Consider the following 5488-nt stretch of genomic DNA (forward strand, 5'->3'; position numbering starts at 1 on the left):
ACCATGTGGTTGCCTGTGTCACTACGAGACCCTATAGAGACTTCCCACCCAGAAGAAGGCCCTCACCAGATGTGTTCCCTGGACCTTGGACTTCCCAGCCTCCAAAACTGTAAGAAATAAGTTTCATTTATTTATAAATTACCCAGTTTCAGGTATTCTGTTATAAGCAACAGAAAACAGACTAATATAATCCCCATCCTTGAAACCTACCAATAATGAAAAAATTGAAAAACAATGTAGGAGAAACAAACAACTTTATCTTCACTGAAATAGGGAAGTGATACAACCTTAAATTACAAAATAGGAAGCAGATTCACCAAGCAGTGAAGTGAAATGAGGGAAGAGACTAATTGCTGAGAACCAAAGCATGCCTTCTCTAATTTTGAGAGGAATGCAGACTAATTGCTAATCACCATGAAAGCATGTGATTAGAATAGCAAGAGCTGAGCCTAGAGGAGCCTCAGAAGAAGTGGAATATCTATTTTGAAGGGGAGGTGTAACTAAAGAAGAAACCAGGCTGTCATGCTAGCTTTACAGCCTTCAGCCTATTCATTGAGCCAAGGAGACTGCAAGAAGTACAGCAGAGTGAGGAAAGGAAGACAGGAGCCAGTAATCACATATAATCCCAAGCAGATCTTTGTAAAGAACTCATTTACAATTACTATGTTTCAGGGCAACCATTAGCTGTAAGCAAGGCGGGGAATATAGTTAGCGTTTACACCTTCTGTGGTAGAGACGGGCAAGGGAGAAGGGTGTGTGAATCTGCAATTTCTGCCATTACAGAGAGAGGAGAGAGGGGAGAGGGGAGAGGAGAGAGGGAGAGGGGAGAGGGGAGAGAGAAGAGGAGAGGAGACAGAGAGAGAATCAATTTAGAAATATACATTTTAAAAGGAGAAAAAGAACAGAAATAGATTGCAGAAGGAGAGCATACAGTGCAAGATAAATTACCTAACAAATAGACCAAGTGTTAAAGTAAGTATTTTCTCATATTCTCTGCAGTGGGTTGAATAGTATCCTCTCCAACCCCCTCATCCAAAATTCATGTCTACCCAGAAACTCAGAATGTGACTTTATTAGGAAATTCGTTTTAGAAGATGTAATTAGTAAGGTGAAGTCATACTGGATTAAAGAGGGCACTAAATCCAATGACTGGTATCCTATAGGAAGAAGAGAGGACATACAGAGACACACACAGGGAAAAAGGCCATGTGGCAGTAGAGGCTGACATTGGAGTGATGCATCTACCAACCACAGAACACCAAGGATTTATGCGAGCCACCAGGAGCTAGGAAGTGGCAAAAAAGGACTCTTGCCTAGAACCTTCAGAGGGAGCATGGCCCCATCAGCACCTTGATTCCAGACTTCTAACTGCAGAACCATGAGAGAATAAAGTTCTGTTGTTTTAAGTGACCCAGTTTGTGGTGCTTTGTTACAGCAGCACTAGGAAACTAATACAGTCTTCAAGAACCACATACAACATGACTGTGATGGACAGACTCTAGGATGGCCCCCATAATTCCTGCCTCTTGATGTTCATGCCCTGCATGAACTCTCTTCCTTAAGTGTGGGTAAGACCTGTGATTTTTTTTTTAACCAATAGAATACAGCAAAATAAGACAGAATATATGTAATTATGTGCATACAATTACATTACATAAGATTGTAACTCATTTTGTTAGGGGACTCTCTCCTGCTGGCTTTATCTATCATGTTGTGAGATATCATATGATGAGGGCCACAGGGCAAGGAGCTAAGTGATGCCTCTGGCCAATAGCCAGCAAGAAATTGAAACCCTCATCCTGGCAGTCTGCAAGGAACTGAATTCTGCCAACAACCATGTTGAGTTTGGAAGCAGATCTTTCCCCAGTTGAGCTTCAGATGAGACCACAACCCCAACAAATACCTTGATTGCGGCCTTGTGAGTTCCTCAAAGCAGAGGACTCAGCTAAGCAATGCTTAGTCTCCTGAACCAGAGCAACTGTGAGATAACAAGTTTGTGTTGTCTTAAGCCACTAAATTCCTGATAATACTGTTATGGAACACTAAATAACTAATACAATATCTTTTCAAGAAGAAAAACTAAGAAGAAAGTCAAGAGTTCAGTAAAAAATTTAAGTCATTTGAGGAAGGAAATGTGGAGATGGAAGAGCTCAGAAAATGAATGGAAGAGCTAAAAAAACATGTTAGGAAAATAAAAGAAAAACACATGACTGAATATACAATCTAAAGAAATCAAATAACACAGAACAAAAAATACAGTGATATAAAATAGTCAGATTTGATGTACAAAAAAAGTTGGTAACGTAGACATATGAAATAAAACAGACTTGAGGAAGAAATAGAAATTGAGAAAGAAAATAGAGCAAATGGGGTTAAATAGTAAAAAAAGGAAATTAGAGAAACTTTCTGGAAATGGAGACCAGATTTGCAGATTAAAAGAACAGAATATTGTCTAAGAGAAAAACTGATGCAAAATGATGTAAACCTGGTGCAATTTTGAATTTTAAGAATAAAGCCAGATGTATGCAGCCCAGCAATTACCCACCCACCACCCAAAGCCCCCCAGACTCCCAAGCCAGTGTGTGTGGGGGGGTTGAGGGACTTGGCCACACCCCGTGATGTCCACAACTAGGCCAGTGAAGGAGCCACCCGTGGGCCAGCCCTGCTCCCTCTCCCTCCTCCTCCCTGCTCCCCTCCCCCTCCTGCCTCCTCCTTTTTCCTCACTTCCCCTTCCCCTTCCACCCCCCTGCACTCTGCAACAAGATCTTGGAATGTAAAAAAAAAAAAAATAATAATAATAGAAGTAAATTAATTTTAAAGAACAAAGAATAAAGATGGAATTTTATGAAAGTTCTATGCAGAAAAGCAAGTAGCTTTCAAAGTGGGAAGAAAAAATCAGGCTTTCTTTGGACTTCTTCGTAGTAAATACTTGAATGTTAGAAAACAGAGGAAGAATGTTTATAATATTCTAGGGAAGTAAAATGTGACTCTAAAATTTATCTCTGTTTATAATATTCTAGGGAAATAAAATGTGACTCTAAAATTTATCTCTAATCAAGATATCCTTCAACTATAAATGCAAAGACATATTCTCAAGAGTGAAACTCAGAGGATACATTGCCCATAAGCCCTTCTTGAATAGAAACATAGAACTCAAGAATAAAGAAACTGAGGTAAAAGGAATGATAATGAACATAATCCCTTTAAGTACAAAGTCACAACTAAAAAAATGTCAGAAATTTTGAATGCAGGATAAAATGTAACTGTTACTATAAGTCTTGACATTATAAACTTAATATTAAGTAATACAAATTTGGAAAACATTGGTGAAAGAAACTAAATGCACAAACCTCCCAATCTTCTACAGACAAAAGGCTGAAGATACTGTGTAAAGTTGCACATGTGGTTTAAAAAATTCATGACTCCAACCTTTTAATATTTTTCTTAACTCTAGAGAAAATTTTTAGAAACTTATTTTTTGTAGTAAAATAACATTTACTTCAAGTTTACCAATTCTTCAGCTTCACTTCAGCTTCTTCTTTCATTATATTTTAAGTGAACATAATTTATCAAAAGAATAAAAGATGGTTATTTTGGGGCAACAGGATTTGGGATAGATCTTGCATATCTCCTTCGCATTTTTTTGAATTGTTTAAATTTTTAAAAATGATAATAGTGTATAACTTCCATAAACTAATTTCTCTTACAAATATATCTTTAATTCCTAATAGAATTAAAAGCATAATATATATACCTAATGGCAAAAAGATAAAACAAATAAATTATTGAATACATACATCTACATACAAAATTTATCTATGTGCTGTTTATAAAGAAATATATGGTACACAGAATAAAATAACACAAAAATTCTATAGAATATCTATAATTCTATAGAATACTAGACAAATGCAAGGAATAGGAGAGGATAATAACTACAAGAAATGAATGGATTTGAGGGTGAAAAGCCAACCATATTAAACAAGTTTTATTTTTTAAAAAGGGACAATTCACAATAAAAATGTAAATTAGTGAAACTTCATGTGTATTATAATGTATTAAGCAAAAGCTGTTTGAATAAAAGAAGAAACTGACAAAAATACAAGTGAGATAATTTAATTTAAAGTAGGCAAGAAAAAAAAAGAATTTAAAGTATACAAAATATAAATGAAATTGATTTGTGCCCTACAGAGAATATAATTTTCAATGCCCTAAAACATTTATAAAGGTACAAAATTTGATTATATAGTAAGTGAAAAAAATTTACAATTTTCAAAAACTAGAAGGCCATATTCTTTGACCATAATGCAGTAAAGCTAGATAAACAAAAGGTACCAAAAAAAAAAAAGAAAGAGTAAAGAAAGAAAGAGGAGTTATCCAATCTCTATCCAATCTTTTGGAAATAATACTTTACTAAAGAATTAGTTTTTAAAAGAGAAAATGAAACCTGCAATTATATATTATGTACTATTTAGATAATACTGCTACATATCAAAATACGGTTTGGACCCAAAGCTCTTCTCAGAGAAAATGCATACTGTTCAATGCTTTTGCTCTCAAACAGGAAAAAATAAATAAAAGAAAGGAGGGAGGAAAAGAAGGAAGGTAGAAGAGAGGAAGGGAGAAAAGAAGAAAAAAACCCTAAATATTATATCTAAGAACCAAGGGAAAAAACCAATAGACAACTATATATAAGGAAGTGGAATGAATAAAGATAAATCAGATATTAATGAATTAGAAAATAGTAGAACTATGACTTAGAAAAAATTAGTTTTAGGAAACAATATTCTAAATATTTTAAGTAGAAATAGATATAATACAACAACTTGATACTTACAACATAATAGGAAGGCCTGGAGGATTAGGCTGTGGCTTCAGGGTTTACTCCCAGAATAACACTGCTGAACTGCACAGCCAGGTTCCATCGTGCCATGATCAAGATGAAGATGTAGGGGGCTGCAGCTGGAACAATTGAGTTCAAGAGCACAATATCAAAGATTTTATCCGAGAATCAGAAATCTTGGATCAGAAGATATCACAGCTGGTTGCATTTTCCTCTTTGCCACCCATTGGGCTTTGCTCTGTGGAAAAATTAAATATTTCTGTGATTGGGACAGGCCATAGCAACAGCTGGATTCAAATTTGTATCCAGAACACTGCCTCAAAAGAATCTGAGAAATGTGATTTTTATGTTTTCAGGCTCTACAGTATAGAAAGTTACATTAGAAGTGGGCTGGAATTGTTGCTGAGTGCCAGTTAACCGTATCCAACCACAACAGCTATTATTTCCTGAGCATTCTATGCCAGACGCTATTCTAAGCATTTTACATATATTAACTAATTTAACCCACAAAATATGCCCACAAGTTTGGTTCAACTATTAAACTCCAGTTTAAGAGCAAGGAAAACGCATATACAGATCGAATAACTTAACCCAAGTCTCATGGTAGCGAGCTGAGTCAAGATTCAAAGTCAGTCTCTGACTCTA

This window comes from Cynocephalus volans, chromosome 9, assembly GCF_027409185.1.
Source record: "Cynocephalus volans isolate mCynVol1 chromosome 9, mCynVol1.pri, whole genome shotgun sequence".
In the NCBI taxonomy this organism is placed as follows: Eukaryota; Metazoa; Chordata; class Mammalia; order Dermoptera; family Cynocephalidae; genus Cynocephalus; species Cynocephalus volans.